General features: G+C 43.9%; 1 long non-coding RNA gene across 10 annotated transcripts in view; it reads left to right on the forward strand.

Annotated features, from left to right (window-relative positions):
- LOC109285533 (hypothetical protein) overlaps positions 1-19,218 on the forward strand; it is a 246,556-nt gene that overhangs the window by 166,435 nt on the left and 60,903 nt on the right. Inside the window, exon 1 of one of the 10 annotated variants that reach the window (XR_009463395.1) lies at positions 4,714-4,794. The exons of 8 other annotated variants lie outside the window; for them this stretch is intronic. This is a non-coding gene — a long non-coding RNA (hypothetical protein). Of the gene's footprint in view, positions 1-4,713; positions 4,795-5,517; positions 5,603-19,218 lie in introns of those variants that run through there. One more of the 10 variants, XR_009463389.1, reaches the window with a different exon arrangement.

The raw sequence follows: 19,218 nt of genomic DNA on the forward strand, positions 1-19,218 counted from the left end.
CCCTAGGCTGCAATCTCTAGTTGATAGAACCTATCCTGAAAGTCAATGCAGTTTTCACTTAGGATGCTCCACCATTGATATATTTCCAGGGAAGCAATTACAAGAGCAGTGCAGAGAAAAACAAATACCACTGCATATAGCCTTCATCAATCTGATGAAGGCCTTTGATATGGTCAACAGCAGGGCCTTTTTACAGTTCTAAAGAAACTGGGTTGTCACCAAACTGTTGAAAATCCAATGGATATACAGCTTGTAAGAATCTTAGTATATTTTTATAATGTCATCATTCAGAAACATCATGGTAAGCCTCTTTAAGGTGGGCTGATACTTGGGGTGCAGGAGTTGTGATAAAGCAAGACAAATTGAGCCACTTTTCTAAACATCGAGTGTACTTACAAAGTTACATTTATTAGATGTGATTAAAATGTAATATGCTAATAAATGCTGTAATATTCATGTTTACTAAATCATAAGAAGGTATAAAAACTCAATTTATGTTTGTGTTGTTCTTAAATGGGAAATATCCATAAGTTAATTAAAGACTTTCTTAAATATACTTGTGTAGGAAAGAGACTTTTCTATCGACATATGCAGGAAAGTGTATATGGATTTTAAATCACAAATAGAATTTATTATATAGTTCAAAAATCATAGAAAATTAGGGTTGGAAGGGACCTCATGAGTCATCTAGTCCAACCCCCTGCTCAAAGCAGGACCATCCCCAGCTATACCATTGTAGCCAAAGCTCTCCTCAGCTGGGTCCTAAAAACCTCCAAGGATGGAGATTCCCCCACCTGTCCGGGTAACCTGTTCCAGTGTTTTACTGCCCTCCTAGTAAGAAAGTCTTTCCTAATTTCTAACCTAAACTTTCCTTGCTGCAACTTGAGACCTTTACTCTTTATTCTGTCATTTGCCACTGCTGAGAACAGCCTAGCTCCCTCCTCTTTGGCACCATGCTTCAGGTAGTTGAAGGCTACTATTAAATCCCCTCTCAGTCTTGTCTTGTCCAGACTAAATAAGCCCAGTTCCCTCAGCCTCTCCTCAGAAGCCATGTGCCCCAGCCCTATAACCATTTTCATTGCCCTCTGCTAGACTCTCTCCCATTTGTCCACATTATTTCTGTAGTGTGGGGCCCAAAACTGGACACAGTACTCCAGATGTGGCCTCACCAGTACTGGATAAAGGGGAATTATTACTTAATCTACTGACAACACTCCTACTAATTCAGCCCAGGATGCTGTTAGGTTTCTTTGCAACAAGGGTACACTATTGGCTCCTATTGAATTTATTTTCCACTATAACCCATAGATCCTTTTCTGAAGAGCTGCTGCTTAGCCAGTTGATCCTCTCTTTGTTATCAGTGTTTGGGATTATTCCATCCTAAATGTAGGAATTTGTACTTATCCTTATTGAACCTCATGAGATTTCTTTTGATCCAATCCTCCAATTTGTCCAGGTCTCTCTGAATCCTAGCTGCACTCTCCAGCATATCTACTACTCCTCCCAGCTCAGTGTCCTTCACAAACTTGCTGAGGGTGCACTCTATCCCACCTTCCAGGCCATTAATGAAAGTATTAAACAAAACCGGCCCCAGGACTGACTCCTGGGGCACTCCACTTGATGTTGGCTGCCAACTAGACATTGAACCATTGACTACTACCTTCTGAGCCTGATGATCCATTCAGTTTTCTATCACCTTACAGACCATCCATCCAACCTGTACTTCCTTAGCTTGTTTGCAGGAATGTTATGGAGACTGTATTAAAAGCCTTGCTAAAGTCAAGGCATATCACATCCACTGGTCTCCCCACATCCCCCGAGCCAGTCATCTCATCATAAAAGGCAATCAGGTTGGTCAGGCATGACTTGCCCTTGGTGAATCCATGCTGACTGTACCTAATCACCACTTTCTCCTCCAAGTGCTTAGAAATGGATTCCTTGAGGACCTCCTCCCTGATTTTTCCAGGGACTGAGGTGAGGCTGACTAATCTGTAGTTCCCCAGATGCTCCTTCTTTCCTTTCTTAAAGATGGGCACTATATTTGTCTATTTCAAGATGTCCAGGACCTCTCCTGATTGCCATGTATTTTAAAAGATGATAGCCAGTGGCTCTGCAATCATCAGCCAACTCTCAGAGCACCCCCAGGTGCATCCCATCCAGCCCCATGGGCTTGTTATATGTCCAGCTTTTCTAAATTGTCCCTAACCTATTCCTGTGCCACTGTTGGCTATTCACCTCCTCCCCAAACTGTGTTTCCAAGTGCAGTAATCTGGAAGCTGAATAGAAATATATTCAAATAGAATAGATATATATGAGATTGACAGATAAATTATGGTGTTGGCTTGTGTTATGTTGGAGATCAAAATAAATTAATACACTGCCCTTTTCACAGCCTTAAAAATCTCTGAATTTATGAAAATCTGTTAACCTGGTCATAGATTTACCTCAGAGTAGGGCTTTTTATTTTGCAAGGTAATATTGAGTTTTCCTTTCTTTTTTTTTACATGTGCACACAATACATTTCTAACAGTAATTCATGGATATTTGGATAGATAATAAGTGGCCCTGACAAAAACAAAGTGTTTTTTTAATCAAATGTATTAAATAACAAGTTAATTAACACATTTTAAATACCACTCATTGCTTAGTATAGACAAAGATAGTAACTATGAGTATAATTTTTTTGATCAAGACTGGGCTTACTAAATTCAATACCAATTGAAAGCCTATCATTTTTGGCTACACTAGGTGATAACTAGTGATTAAAACATATCAGTTACCATGTTTTAACTAATGTATTGACTATGCAGACCTCTATACATACCTATACATATATTTTTTCCAGTCTGGACAGGGTCAAAGTCTCTTTGGCTTTAGACCTGGTCTATACACACATTTTTAATGCTGTATATATACCACTTTGATTTGTGGTATGTTTTATTACTGATAGAGTTTTACCCATACAGCTTTAAGTGGGGAACATGTCTGTATAAGAGTGCTTTTTATCATTATGAGACATTTCCTTACATACGCAGGAATAGCTATTATACAAAGGAGGGATGTCAAATTTACCCAGAGCCCTGGGCCAGGTCTGTGGGGCCAATTGTGGGTCTTGGGGCAAGTGGCAATAGGGATCTGGACTGCTGCAGAGCTGAGGGGCCCTAGCTCATCCCCTGATGCAAGTAGTCATGTCCAGGTGTTCAGGGATCCTGAATTGTGAGGCAGGCCATGCCCCACTAGCCATGCCATTCCTCCCTGCCTCCCCCCTGCAAATTTCTGGTAGCCCACTGGATTACTAGCAGGCTGGATGGAACAGTTCGGGAACAGTAGCAGTAGTATTTGATAGAGAAATCTGTGTTACACTGTTAATTGCACAGAACTTAAAGATCTCTACTAGTCTCAAATGGATGTTGTGTGTGTTGGGTTCTAGTTTTCTATATGGTGCTAACTCAGTGTTACAATATGAATGAATCATAACACCCTTGTAAAATTTCTGTACAGAAATTATTCTGCTTCATGGAATTCCATTCCATATGTACGTGGGGAGTAAGATACTTTGTGGAAATTACTCATAATAGCATTGAAGAGATCCAATATTTACAGAAGGCCTAGTCCATATGCTTTTAAAGTACAATCCATCTATAGGTTCCTGTTTCAGAGAATCCAACTTTAGTCCAGAGGTCTGATGATCAGGTCCAAATGCACTTTTTTTTAAAGTCTTGCAATAAAGTTCCAAATGAACAAAGCTGGTCTGCCTATTGGGGTCTTGAGCATTCCTCAGTAACTGGCAGTTAAAATCAAGTTTAGCCAGGTAGGCTTTTTCTCAGTGGTTCTACTCTCTCCACCATCACCTTTTTATGAGGGAGGAAGCAGGTTCTATGTTTCACTCTTCTGTATAGGGCAGTACCAATCCAAAGCACACCAGAATGCATATACTATGATGCCTTCTGTCTGAAATAAGATGGAAGTCTTGATTTGCTTATACTTCAAGCCACTGATACTGGTTTATGTACATATTCTGAAGCTTGAGTTCTCTCATAAAACTGCCAACCTAGAGCCACATGCACTTTTGGTGATTTAATTGTTTGTTCCAGGTGTCTTTGTCTTCTGGATAATCTCAGGAATAGAATAGAACCAGAGTCTTTCCCTTTCAGTTTTGTAGGGCCACAGTAACAGGGATGATGATAGGGTCCATAGTTCCTAGAGTTAGCCACTTTATCCGAGTCCCACATTATTCATTCTTGATACCAGGAAGGAAACTTATGCAAAAGCCATGTTTTTCTGCCAGTACCCTCCAGAGCTGATATCTGGAACAAAGTACTCACAGATGACCTAATATGCTGCTGTGATCTAAAGAGAATTTATGTTCTTGAGGTTTTAAATAATTTTTAACAACAATGTGCAATAGGCAGCTCTTTTCATTCTAACTTCTTCTAAAAGTCTCTAGAGACTTCTGGATTCTCTCTGTGTGAAAATATTCTAGAAGTTGTTGCCAGGCATATTATAATACAGAAATATAAGCTTAGTAACTACTAACTAAAGCTTAACAACATAATATATTGTTATTAAGCTGTGTGTGCTTAACACATTTATTGCAGTTGTATTAGATGCCCTGCAGTCATGAATTAACTGGGGTATATACATTTTTAGTTAGACACATCATTTTAATGGCACACTGTTTAACATTTTCTTTTACTATTGAATTTTCTTTATAGATGGGACAAATACATTAACAAGTATTAAACACTTTCTGGCTTGGTACTCATGTTGTGCAGCTACATTTTCCATCCAATTGTAAGTAAAGTAGTTTGGAATAAGAGTATGAATGATTTGGTTCATAAATAAATATGGAGGAATGATTCAGAAAATACCTGTGTACTGGCATAGCTATTATTCATCAGAAATTACACAATGTTATCATGTTACCTTTGCCTTACAGAGCAGAAATCTATGTATAAGGCATCAAGTGTAAGTGTATTGTATGGACTGTATAATTTATTTTCCTCCTCTTTGGCAATCTAATTATAAATATGAAAGCCTCAAAATAGAATTCCCTTATAATACCTTTCTGTAGTAGAATAAGAAAAAGACATCTGAGAATCTATGACTTTCACTATCTGTATACCCTTGTGACACCTGTAATCATTGCCTTCCTGCCATCAATAAGTCTTGTGCCAGAGTAGTATGAATAGCTATAGTGGGAGACACTGTCTTTGTCCAAAGTACAAAGGCCTAGTTGAGTTACTGAAATAATTCCAGAAATAGTTAATCCCTGGTGAACTGCTGCTACAGCAGTAACACTTGATCTTAAGAAAAAGAATCATAAAGACAGAGATGAGTTGAAACAGCTTCATCAAAGATAAAAATTATTGCTGTCTGTAACAATGAAAGGGAAAAGGGCACTACATTTTGTCATAGATAGAGTAACAGAACATGGTAACAACTTGATCAAGATCAAGTTAACTATTAAACACAAAAATGACCAGAACTAAGGAAAACATATTGTGGTAGGTCACTGTTGGTGCCTGCCACTTTAAGAGCAGAGTCAAGCAGCCAGCAGGTAACATTGCCTAGCTGCAATGCTGCATGCAACATCCTGGAGGTAAGGGCAGGAGCTGTAGGGGATGGTTTGGAGGCTCCTGGTCCTGGGCATGACCTAAAACTGCACCTTGCTGGGATTGGGTGGCCTGGTGGTGCTCTCAGTGGTGCGGGACCCCCCAGGAAATGCCAGGCCAGTTACCACTCTGGTCAAAGGTGGGTAGGGGTGCCATAACCCCAGGCCTCACCTTTCGGTGGGTCATTTATCATTGGAGGTAGTTGGGGGCCTGCCATGGCTGCAGCCACCTGAGCCCTGTGGGGTGCAAGACCCCGAGGAGCAAGCGTGGGGGCCAGGCATGGCTGTGGCCACCTGAGCCCACTGGACAGGTAAGCCCCATGGCCCCAGTGAGGGGGGTGGAGATGTGGAGTTCCAGTGAGGGGGCAGGTCTGGAGCCCCAGTGAGGGAATAGAGATGTGGAGCCCCAGTAAGGGGGAGAGGGCTCAGTGAGGGGGTGGTGTGAGATGTGGACCCCCAGTGAGGGTGCAGAGATGAGGAGTCCCAGTGAGGGGAACACCAGAGGGCTGGCAGCCCAGTTTGTCTGAATGCATAGAGTTGCCCCAGAAGGGACCAGGACAAGCTTAGATCCAGTCAGGTAATTGGCTGGCCACTACCCCAGTGAGGGTCACAGGAGAGACCCAAAAGATGGTACGTCTGCCACCCAAGGTATGAGCTAGCTAAAGCCTATGGCCTAAGAGGTCCGCTCCAAGAGGGAGCAAGTCAGTACAAGGTGTTGAGGCGTGAAAGAGACCCAGTAAGAGGGGGTGGAGTGTGTGAGGCCCGAGTGAGAGGAGGGTAGTATGAATGTGTGTGCGTTTGTGGCCTGACAATGAGGGCTAAGCTTGGTCCAGCTGTAGGCCGGGAGTAGTGTGTCATCTGGATGCCATCTGCGAGGCTTGGGCTGCAGTGTAGGCGAGGAACGGAGCCACAGATAGTGCCCCCTGGCACTGGGGCAAGAAATGGGCAGCCTCCCGCCTTAATTAACAACTTAATTAATTACAATAAGGCATGGCAGGAGAGACAGGTGGGTGGTGTGCCCAGAGTCAAGTGGGGCCAGCACTGTGGCCGGTCAGGGAGTTCCCACTTTGCCACACATACAAAGAAAGTAAGACATAACTAACAACATCCACACAGAAGTAAAACAAAGTTAAGAAAGTATATCTAGTCAATTTAGTTGTTGGCTGGTTATGGACAAATGTCTTGAAAGTGATAAAAGAAAAGGACATTTCACTGGATGTCTGATATCAGAGCAAAGTTGGAAACTGAATAGTTAGTGAACAAGTGCACTAGACAACTCAAGTAGTATGACATCCCTCAGAGTTGTGTCAGTAAGCATAATGCAGTGGTTGGTGCTGAGATTTTTAAATCCTATGTGGGAACAAATGTTCTTTTGCAGAGCTCAAGTGTCAGCATTCAGCATGTTTTCATACAACCTTGTTAGTCGAATACACATCCTCATTCTTTGGAAATAAACTTCAGATAGTTGAAGGTTGCTATTAAATCCCCTCTCAGTCTTCTCTTCAGACTTAATAAGCCCAGTTGATGGCGAGAAAATGGTATTTAGAGGTTTGTTTTGGGGAATTAGCTCATAGGTAATATATATATGCATTAGAACAATAGTCCAGGGTGGCAGCAAGGTTTAATTCATTGCTAAAGGCCTGGTCACACAGTTCTCACAGCCTTTAAGGCAGACAGGGTGTCTAATACGACAAGGCCAATGGATATACGCATAGCCTGGGAAATTGTGGGCTTATACCACACTGTTCTATAACATGAGATAAGGTGCACATAAGGTGAGATAAGGTGCATGCATCTCTATAACATGAGATAAGGTGACACCAGCTCACAAGGCCCAAGAGAGTGCAGGGCCTGAGGTTCTGGTTTTGGGGAAACAGACCAAATTAGGAGAAGACCTGGAAAGCTCAAATTAGGATGTGTGCATGTGATGGGCTTGTGAAACAAAGGAATATGCTGACAGAACAGAACATGGACAGTATATGACCACAGAGAGACCAGTCAGTGATAGTCATAGATGAAGAGTCATCAGGAGGGAGAAAGAATACAAAAGCAGACTGTAGAGCAACAAAGGGTCTCCATCCCTGAGAGGGGAACCCAAGGCACATGAACAGAGGGCATACCATCAATCTATCTCATCCACCCCATGAGGGGAGGAGGTGGGAGGGGGGACTTGACCTCTGACCTCCAGGCTGCTGACATATGACAAGAGAGAACCTCAGAGTGAAGTTCATGTCCTGGCCAGATGTATCTTGACTCTGATGACAGCCCTAGGATTGGTAGCTCTAGAATTGCTTGTATTATTCTTTTCTGTCATCACTGCATATCAGTAAATTTCCCTATTATTGAATGGCAAGGTTGTGATCAGTTTGAGGGTTTGGGGTCCTCCCAGAATAAGGCATCTGGGTCCTAAATACAGTGCCAACACAATTCCCTCAGCATCTCCTCATAAGTTATGTGCCTCAGGCCCCTACCCATTTTGCTGCCCTCTACTGGACTCCCTCCAATTTGCCCACATCCTTTCTGTACTGGGGGGACCAAAACTGGACAGAATTCTCCAGCTGTGGCTTTGTCAGTGCTGAATAGAAGGGGATAATCACTTCCCTCAATCTGTTGGTGACACTCCTACTAATACAGCCCCATATGCCATTAGCCTTATTGGCAACAAGGGTACACTGTTGGCTCATATCCAGCTTATTGTCCACTGTAACCCCCAGGTCCTTTTCTGCAGAGCTGCTGCTAAGGCAGTTGGTCCCCAGCCTGTATTAGTGCATGGAATTGTTTCATTCTAGGTGCAAGACTCTGTACTTCTCCTCACTGAACTACATGAGATTTCTTTTGGTCCAATTCTCCAATTTGTCTAGGTTTCTCAAAATCGTAGCCCTACCCCCAGGATAGCTACATCACCCAGCTTTGTTTCATTCACAAACTTGCTGAGGGTGCATTCCACCTTTTTTCCAGATTGTTGATGAAAATACTGAACAAAACTGGCCCCAGGACTTGGGTATTCCACCTGCCAACTGGACATTAAGTCATTGATTACTACCCTTTAAGTCTGATGATCAGCCAGTTTTCTATCCTCCTTACAGTCCATTCATCCAACCAACCCATACTTCAAGGTTGGGAAAAACAGCCTTCAGGACAGATCTGGCCTACCAACTGATTGGATCCAGCCTGTGAGAGGGTGCCTGCCAATTGATTGGAGCCACCTGTGGCTGCCCCCATGTTATTCTGTGTGGGGTCAAGCCCCAAATACTCCCACCCAGGGCAGCCTGCACTGTGCTCTTGACCACACCCACTGGCCTCAGCTGCAGCCATTGGATGGAAGGTGGCTGAGTGGATAGAAGGCAGCCAGGAGCTGGAGCTGAAGCCCTGTGTGCTGAGTCAGGAGCCACCCAAATGCAGCTTCCCCTCCAGCCTGGAGTGGCATAGCAGGGGCAGAAGGAGGGAGGAGCCTCTGGAGATGTAGGGAGCTGAGCAGTATCCACACAGCCCCATGCAGAGCGCCACAGGGCAACTGTGAGCCACATGGGGAAGGTGTGGTATGCATCTGTACCTGCATCTGCATTTTCACTGCCCATGAGAGCTCTGCGCACATGCCCCTACTCCTCCCCTTCCCCCCACCCCTGACTGGCTCCTGGGGCCTAGTGTGTAGGCTGCCTTCACACACAGGTGCACACCGCCGCCCCCCCCCCACACACACATACCCCATATCCCACCAAACACCCTTGGACACAGTATACAAGAGTAAGATTTGATTTTGCAGGGTTGTAGGTTGTAGTTGTGTTGGTCTAAGGACATAGGCAGACAAGGTTCTTTGGGTGAATCTGATATCTTTTATTAGACCAACTTAAATAGATGGGAACATTTTTTTTTAGCAAGCTTTCAGGTTTAAACACCCCTTGTCAGGCTGAGGGAGTTTCTGCAGTAGGTGTTTGCTCTTCCTGGATGAAATCCATAGTAAAGAAGCCAAAGGCTGGGCTGGTATGCATGCAAGACAGGCAGTCAATGAAGATGTAAATTGAGGAGTCGGTGGGTAAGAGACAGGCTGGTTGGTGGGGGAGAAAAGGGGGGTGAATGTAGCAGTTAAATAGTGGAGAGGTACCTGGGGAGTCGGATGTCAAGCAGGTTATAACGTGTCATAAATCCAATGTCTATATCTAGTTTGTGATTTTTTGTATCCAGATTGATGAAGTGAAGTTCATAGGCTTGTCTCTGAGAAGTGTTTTGTAAGTTTCCTTTGAGGATAAGCACTGAGAGATTGGTGAGAGAGTGGTTTTCTTGTGAGAAATGTGCCCCCACAGGTAATTGGGTATTCTTGTCTTTGATGGATTTCTGGTGTGCATTCATTCTGGTGCGCAGTTGTTGTTTGGTCTCTCCTATGTATTTTCCATTAGGGAATTTGGTGCGTTGGATAAGATATATTACATTTCTGGAGGTGCAGCTGTAAGATGCAGGGATGCTGATGGCTCTGTTGTGGGGTATAATAATTGTGGGGGTGGTGGAGATGTGTTGGCAGGTTTTGTATTGCTTGTCACAGCCTGGTCTGGATCCATTCGGTTTGTTCTGGGCCTGAGGAAGTTTGCTTCTGGTGATGAGGTTAGCGAGGATTGGTGCTTGTTTGAAGGCTAGGATGGATGGTTCTGGGAAAATCTCTTTAACAATAGGGTTTCTTTCTAATATGGGTTGCAATGGTTTTAGGATTTTCTGTATGGGTTCGAGGGAGGGGTGATATGTCATAACCAGTGGTGTGTGATTTATAGGGGGGTTTTCTTCGGTACTGTAGGAATTCTTCACGTGGTATCCAGGTGGTTCCTTCAAATATGTGATCTATCTCTCTGGAGGAGTGTCCTTGTTGGATGAAAGCCTTTTTAAGATTGGTGAGGTGGCAATCTTCATTATTTGGATTGAAAACCTGCAGCCTCTGATTGAGTTCTATCAGAAATTCAACAATCATCATCCCTCCATCAGACTCTCTTAAATTCCCCTCCCATAGTCACCACCACTCTAGGTATCCCAAATACCCTAAGCACACACATATACACCACACCACCCAAGTTAGGAACTCACCTGTGTATATGTGTAGGTGGGTAGTGTGTGTGTGAACTGGCATATATATATACATATACAGTAAAAGCTCTGTTATCCAGCATGCCCTAGGAATGGGGGATGCTGGATAACAAAATATGCTGGTTAATTGAGCTGCCCAAACAGGTGTCCTTGCCTGTTCAGGCTGCCACTTCTCCCACTATGTCTGGGGCGTTGCCACCTCTCCCATGGCATCTCCAGCCCTCCTGCAGGCCCTGCAGGCCCCATGGGACAGGGAGGCAGGCCCTGCACAGTCTGTTCTGCCCCCAGACCATGGGGGCTCAGCAGCGCAGGCTGCTTTGCCCCAGGCCGTGGGGGCTCAGAGAAACCGGAAGTGCCATGGTGGGCACTTCTGGTTTCACTTTACCTTACAAGCTGGTATGCCCGTTAACAGAGCATGCTGGCTTGTAAGGTGCTGATTACCAGAGCTTTTACTGTATATGTATATATCATTGTGTGCGTGATATACAAGCTAGTGATCTGTGTATGTGTATTGGGTGTGTGGGTATTGACAACTGATTTTTGTCTAATTTTTGGTGTGTATAGTGTGTATGCGCTTGAATTGGTGATAGGTGTGCATGCATGTAGACTGTTAATCATGGGTGTGTATGCGCCTAGTGTGAGTATGTGCCTAGTGCGTGTATGCGCCTAATTGGTGTGTGTGTGTGTGTGTGTGTGTGTATGTGCAATTGTGTTACACCCTCCCATCTAACAGCACAATTTTGAGATCCTGAGAGTTGGCCTGCCCCTACAGGACAACATCCAGACATCTCCTGGGAGGAACACTTGGCCAAGTTGGATCGCTCGCGATCCCTCCTGACCTGTGTTGAGGAGCTCTTCCTGACTCAGGAGTTGAATGGGCCAACCAAAGGTGACAGTCTGCTAGACTTGGTCCTGCCCAAGGGAGGCGACCTTGTGACCAACTTAAATATACAGGGAAGTCTGGGCAACAGTGACCATGAAACCATCATGTTCACTGTCTGACATAAGGCAGACAAATCAGATAGCAGGATTGAAGTCTTGGACTTCAAAAATGCAAATTTCTACAAGCTTAGATCACTAGTAGGCCAAGTGCTACAGGACCAGGAACTGAAGGCAAAAGATGTGCATGAAGAGTGGTTGTTCCTTAAGGACACAATCCTTGAAGTAGAAGGATTGTCCATTCTCATGTGGAGAAAGGGTAACAGAAGGGCTGGGAAGCCCTCTTGGCTAAACATGGAAATCACAGTCTTCTTAAGAAAGAAGAAAGAGGCTTATAAACAATGGAAGCTTGAGGTTGGGCCCCAAGGCGGACTATTCCATGATGGTCTGCATTTGCAGGGAACAGATAAGGCATGCTGAAGTGGCAACTGAACTTAGATTAGCAATGGGAATCAATGACAACATAAAGTCCTTCAGGTACATAGGGAACAGGAGGAAAACAAATGAGAGTGTAGGGCGATTACTCAATAACTCAGGAGAGCTGGTTATTGGTACCCAGGAGAAAGCCTTACTCCGTAATGACTACTTTGCCTTGATCTTTCACTGGACCAAGAGGAAAACCACACCAGGTAGAGTAGAGGATGAGCATGGTAGGAATAATCTCCTTCCTACTATTGCTGTAGAATTGGTGTATGACCAATTAATACAATTAGATGTATACAAGTCAGCAGGACTGGATGATCTTCATCTAAGAATGCTGAAGGAGCTGGCCGAAGTCATTGCAGAACCCCTGGCAAAACTTCCACAACTTGTGGTGCTCTGGAGAAGTCCCTGAGGACTGGAAGAGGGCCAGTGTTGTGGCCATCCAGAACAAGGACAGGAGGGAGGACCAATCAGCTTAACTTCCATCCTAGAGAAAATCCTAGAAATGTTCATTGAGGAGCCTATCTGCAATATGCTTGCAGAAGGTAAGATTCTGAATCACAGCCAGCATGGCTTTGTCGCAGGCAGGTCTTGCCTTACCAACCTTGTCTCCTTCTATGACCAGGTAACTTGCCACATGGACATGAGAGAGCAGGTTGACCTTGTATACCTTGACTTCCAAAAGGCCTTAGATCTCGTATCCCATGATATCCTCATGAGAAAATTGGAGGATTGTGGACTTAACTCCGAGACAGTCAGGTGGGTGAGAAACTGGCTTCAGGATAGGACCCAGAGAATCATAGTGAACGGATCTGTCATCCTGGTGAGAAGTGGGCAGTGGTGTCCTGCAGGGGTCATTGCTCAGTCCAGTACTTTTCAACATCTTTATTACTGATTTGGATGTGGGGATAAAGAACTCACTGGCCAAGTTCATGGATGACACCTAGTTATGGGGAAGTGTGGTCACGCTTGAAAATAGGCTACAGATACAGGCGAACCTAGACAGGCTAGCAAGTTGGGAGGATCAGAATCTGATGACGTTCAATGTTGAGAAATGTAAAGTGCTCCACCTTGGGACGAGCAACCACCAATGCACCTACAGGCTTGGTGGTACCAAACTGACTAGCACCATGAGTGAAAGGGACCTGGGGGTAATAAAAGACCACAGTATAAATATGAGCTGGCAGTGTGATGCTGTAGCCAGTGAGTAAATAATACTCTGTCATGCAGCGATTGATGTATCTCCAGCAAAACCAAGGAGGTGATTCTTCTATTCTACTCAGGGTTGGTGAGACCACAGCTGGAGTACTGCATCTAGTTCTGGGCACCACACTTTAACAAGGACATGTACAAACTTGAGAGAGTCCAAAGAAGAGCCACCTGTATGATCAGAGTCTTAAAAGGCTAGCCATACGAGGAAAGGCTGAGGAATCTGAGGCTCTTGATCCTGAAGAAAAGAAGGCTGAGAGGGGACCTGGTAGCAGCTTACTGCTACATTAGAGGAGTACATCAAGGGCTTAGTGAGCAACTGTTCACCAGGGCACCCAAGGGGAAAACCAGGAGTAATGGCCACAATCTCCTGGAAGATCGATTCAGGCTCAACATTAGGAAAAACTTCTTTACAGCCAGTGTGTCCAGACTGTGGAATAAGTTCCCTCCAGAGGTGGTGCAATCACTTACCCTGGAAATCTTCAAGAGGAGACTAGAGAGTCACCTGGCCCCCAGTTATCTTTCCTGCTTGGTGCAAGGGACTGGCCCTGATGATCTTCCAAGGTCCCTTCCAGTCTTACCATCTATGAATAAATCAGGACAAACATTATTTTTTCAATAAAATTGAAGTATGTTTTAGTAGATGTTGGACTTTTAGTATATGATTTGTTTTTTATCTATAATTTGTTAAAATGATATCTTCTAAAATATTTTATATGTGCAGCCCTCCACAGCTCACTGTAACTTAAGTGGCCCTCCAGCCAAAAAATTGCCTACCCCTGCTATATTCCTTAGCTTGCTTGCAAGAATGTTGTCTGAGATCATATCAAATGCCTTGCTAAAGTCAAGATATATCATGTCTCTGCATTCACAGAGCTAGTCATCTCATTATAGGAGGCAATTGGGTTGGTCAGGCATGACTTGCCCTTGGTGAATCCATGCTGTCTGTTCCTAATCACCTTCTTCTTCTCCAAGTGCTTAGAAATTGATTCCTTGAAGACCTGCTCCATGATTTTTGCAGGGACTGCATTGGGGATGACTGGCCTGTAGTTCCCTGGATCTTCCTTCTGCCCTTTCTTAAAGATGGGTGCTATATTTGCCCTTTTCCTATTATCCTGGACCACTCTTGATCACTATAAGTTTTCAAAGATAATGGCCAGAAGCTCTGCATCACATCAGTCAATTCCCTCAGCACTCTCGGGTGCATCGCGTCCAGCCCCATGGACTTTTACGGATCCAACTTTTCTAAATCTAACCTGTTCTTTCACCACTGTGAGCTGCTCACCTCCTTCCCAAAGTTTAATCCCAATGGTTAAACTTCTTGCTGCAACTATAGTCTCAATACAGCTTAAATACCCATAAAGGCAGTTGACTATTCAGATCTCTAGTTATAACCATCACCTCCTAGTTTGAAAACAGTTCAACTAGTTCAAGGACACTGAACAATGCATTCAGCTACCATTCATTCCAGAAACCTCCTTTGAAAATCTTTGTGCATGTGCGCTATTTATGTGTGGCTGTGTATAAAGCAACAGTGAACAAAATAGATACTGCAAGGTACTTTTTTCTTTATAGAATGTATGCTTCCTAGCAACAGCTTAGAGTGACTATTATGCATCTATGGTTGTGGCCTTGAGGAGTTAAACTTGATGGAGAGTAGAGTACCTCAGATAGTTTTATAAGTAGCCTTTCTACTGAAATGGGTTCTAACAGGTATATTTGACTTTGCCTGGTCTTGTTTATTACCATGACAGAACAAGTTTTATGTAGAAAAATAATAATTCTGTGGAAGATCACAAGCTCCTTATTCAGTTTTATTTAGGCAAATTACCTCAGATCTTCTCTGGGTTACTTAAGGATTTTCACTGTTTCAGTCAATCTCCTATTGTCTATACAAGAAAAGAGCTCTTCATACAGTAGTCTGGTTATTGTACATAGCTATGCAAGGACCTTGTGGAATCTGTGGTAACAATGAACAGCACTGGAAATACAGGATGGATGGTGCTTGTTTCTCTAGCTGTCTTTGTACAAAGTGCGGATCTATGCTTTAAATTACATTTAGAACCATGATTTTCAAGTGACTAGAGATTCTGCATGTCTTTCAGTATTTTGGGTACCCATCTTGAAATAGCTTTAAAGTCTTCAATTTTTAGAGAATGAGTGGCCAAGTCTTTTGGTAAATACAGCTCCTTTAAGGTATCTAAAGATGGGCATACAAAAACTGAAGCACTCAGGATCACTAGCCACTTTTAAAATCTTGGCTTTAGACTAGAACAATTAAGCTAATAGGGTCTATTCCTGGAAACATATCTATCTACAAATTCTTATAACTTATTTGGCTAAATAGTTCTCTGTGTGAGTAGTTAAATGTTTAATCATAAAATTATAGGGTGCATCTACATGTGCCAAGTTGACTAATTAGCTCAGCAGTAAAGAGTCACCATCTACATATGTGCTGGTATTAGGGTGCAAAAAATTAATTACACTGCCATAAGATAATACTATTGGGGACAGTATTATCTTATGGTAGAGTACTTAACTCCACCAAAATGCACATGTAGATGGTGACAGGGGCTGGCTGGAGCACAATGTGTGGGACCTGCCTGCTGCATGGTTCTGCACTTTAGCACTCTTGTGCCCGAGGCAGCCCCTCTGCTGCCCAGCACCACCACCCAGAGCCTGAAGCTGACCCCCTGCAAACCTTCTCCCAGCCCAGGACTGCTTCACCCTGGCTCAAACTGCTGCTGTCCTAGGTGCATGTGCAGATGCTGTGCCTGGGAACAGTGTACTCCAGTGCAAATTGTGATGGAGTTTATTTCTTCGCATTTATTGCATGTGTAGATGCACCTCCAGAGGTTATTTAGTCCAACCCCTTGCCTGAGGAAGGATCCCTATCTAAAACGTCATATACAATCCATAATCTAAATGGTACATAAGACCACTGGCAACTCTGATACAACACAGACCTAACACTGTAATCTACCACATGTAAAGCGGTGGGGAGGGGGGTGGGGAGCATTGCAACCAATGTCCTGCCTCTATTAAATGTTGTCAGGATATACTCAAGATATCCCAGGTAGAGGGCCATAGCCTCCACTACAGAAGAAGGCAAAACCTCCCACAATCCATACCAGTCTGACCATGGCGTAAAATTCCTTCCTGAACCCAAAAAGGATAATCGGTTTGATCCTGAGTGGAGGGGCAAGACCCTCTAGCCAGGAGCCTCCCAGTAGGAGCATTGACATAACCAGTCAAAGTCTCCAACCCTTGCAGTAGCCAATACCCAATGCCTCTGAGGAAGTCTTAAAAACACCCTGACACATGTAGCAGAAAGGGGGGAGGAGGGGGCACAGAGGCAAACAGAAAAGCCCAGAAACAAGGGTAGAACATGGGCATAACTATGCCTAGTAGAATGTAGGCATAGCTATGTCTAAATCATCTCTGACCAATGGCTGTCCAACCTCAACTTCTTCTTGAACAGCCCCAGTGATGGAGACTCCACAGCTTCCCTAGGCAGTCTTATTCACTGCCTCACTATTCTAACAGTGAAAAGGTTTTTCTGGCTATCCAATCTAAATTTACTTTGCTGCAACTTCAAGCCATTGGTGTGCATCCTCCTCTCTTCATCAAGAGAGGAAAGGTGTGTTCCTTTTTTTTTATGGCAGCCTAGCTCTTTCAGTCTTGCCTCGTACTTGTTTTCCAAGCCCTTTATCATTTTGGTTACCTGCGTCTGGACCCTCTCTTACTTCTCCTTGTCCTTTTTAAAATAAGGATCCCAGAACTACAGTCCTCCAGATGAAGACTAACCAGTGCTGAGTAGAGAGGCATTATCACCTCCTATATCTTGCACCTAATGCTTCTATTGCTGCAGGCCAAAACTACATTCACCTTTTGTGAAGATGTATTACACTGCATTTTTTTCAACAACAATGGGAGAATGACAGCAGCTTGTGGGGTGCCCTCAAGGCCACCATCATCAGCGCCTGTGAAGGGACACTTGTATTCTCTACAAGAAAACATCAAGACTGATTTGATGAGAATGACCGGGAGATCCAAGAGTTGATCGATTGCAAGCACAAGGCATTTTGTGCTTGGTAAAATGACACCTGCTCCAAGCAAAAGAAATTGAATCTCCAGCAAGCCAAGGCAGAGGTCCAAAGGCAGATATGTGATATGAAAAACAAATGGTGGAGGACAAGGCTAAGGAGATTCAACATCTGCCTGACATCCATGATATGTGTGGTGTCTTCAGTGCCACAAAAACCATCTATGGTCCGAGCGCTTGGGGACCAACCCCCTTGAGACCTAAGAATCGGAATGTTAGGAAATCCTAGTGACCTGAGGGATGCCATGCTTATGACAATCTTCAGGAAAGGAGACAAGTTTGACTGTGGGAACTAAAGAGGAATTACCTTGCTGCCTACCACAGGAAAGATCATTGTGAGAACCCATCTGAACTGTCTCCTTTCACTTGCTGAAGAGCTTCTCCCAAAATCTCATTGTGGGTTTTAGGGCATCAAGAGGCACAATTGACATGATCTTCACAGCTTGCCAGCTGCACAAGACATGCTGGGAACAACATAAGCCTCTCTACGTGGCCTTATTTCACCTCACAAAAGCTTTTGATTCTGTCAGCCAAGAAGCATTGTGGAGGATCTTTTCAAAGTACCTATGCCCACTGAAATTTGTCACCGTTCTCTGCCTGCTCCATGATGGCATGCAAGCAGTGGTTCTCAGTAATGGATCTATCACAGATCCCTTTTAAGTTAAGGTGGGAGTTAAGCAAGGCTGCGTCATTGCTCCGAAATTCTCGATATACCTTGCCATGATGTTACATTTCACCACCAATAAGCTTCCAGCCAGAGTAGAGCTAAACTACCAAATGGATGGTAAGCTGTTTTATCTCAGCCAACTCTGAGCCAAAACCAAGATCACACTGACCACAATCATTCAGCTCCAGTACGCTGATGATGCTGTAGTGCGTGCTTACTTGGAAGTAGACCTTCAGGCAATTGTCAATGTCTTTACCAAGGCATACAAAAATGGGACTGATGCTTAACATTCAGAAGACTAAGTTCCTTCACCAAGAAGCTATGAATAAACAGTCCCCATGGTAATCCAGATCCATGTTGAGACACTGCAGAATGTTGAGTATTTCCCATACCTTGGAAACCATCTCTCACAGAAGGCTGACATGGATGAAAAAAACCAACATTGTCTCCAATGTGCAAGTGCAGACTTTGGATTCCTGAAGAAATGAGTGTTTGAAGATTGTGACATCAGATCTGAAACCAAGCTCATGGTTTATCAAGCAGTCATGATTCCCACCTTGCTGTACAGAGCTGAGTTGTGGACAACATACAGGAGCCATCTAAAGTTGTTGGCGAAGTATCATCAATGCTGCTTGTGGAAGACTGGAAGATGTTAGCATTCTCCTGCAAGCAAACACCATGAGTATTAAGGCAATGATCATCTGGAATCAATTTCATTGGGCAGACCATGTCACCTGGATGTCTGACTCCAGACTCCTGAAGCAAGTTTTATTCTCCCAGCTCAGCCATGGCATATGCTCAAGAGAAGGGCAGAGAAAGCACTTCAGGGATGTCCTTAAGGCCAACTTAAAAAAAAAAAAGCAACATTGATGTCAACTTGTGGAAGACTATTGCCCAGAACTGCCCCAAATAGAGGAAGTCTACTGCAGGGATCTCAGTATTTTGAAACCTTCTGACAATAACAGGAGATGGAAAAGTGGAAGTGGCAGAAAAAGCATGTCATGGACCAAATAAAAAATCCAGTGCCACCCACTGCACATGGAAATGGAAAAGCATGTCCAAACTACACTAGACTCTGTTGATCCTAGATAGGCCTCATCATCCATTTTCAGATGCATAGATAAGACAATCATGGAAGACACTCATCCTTGACTATGAGGGATTGCCAAAAAAGGTTACACTGCAGGCTCATAA

The sequence above is a fragment of the Alligator mississippiensis genome, chromosome 1 (assembly GCF_030867095.1).
Source record: "Alligator mississippiensis isolate rAllMis1 chromosome 1, rAllMis1, whole genome shotgun sequence".
NCBI classification, from domain to species: domain Eukaryota; kingdom Metazoa; phylum Chordata; order Crocodylia; family Alligatoridae; genus Alligator; species Alligator mississippiensis.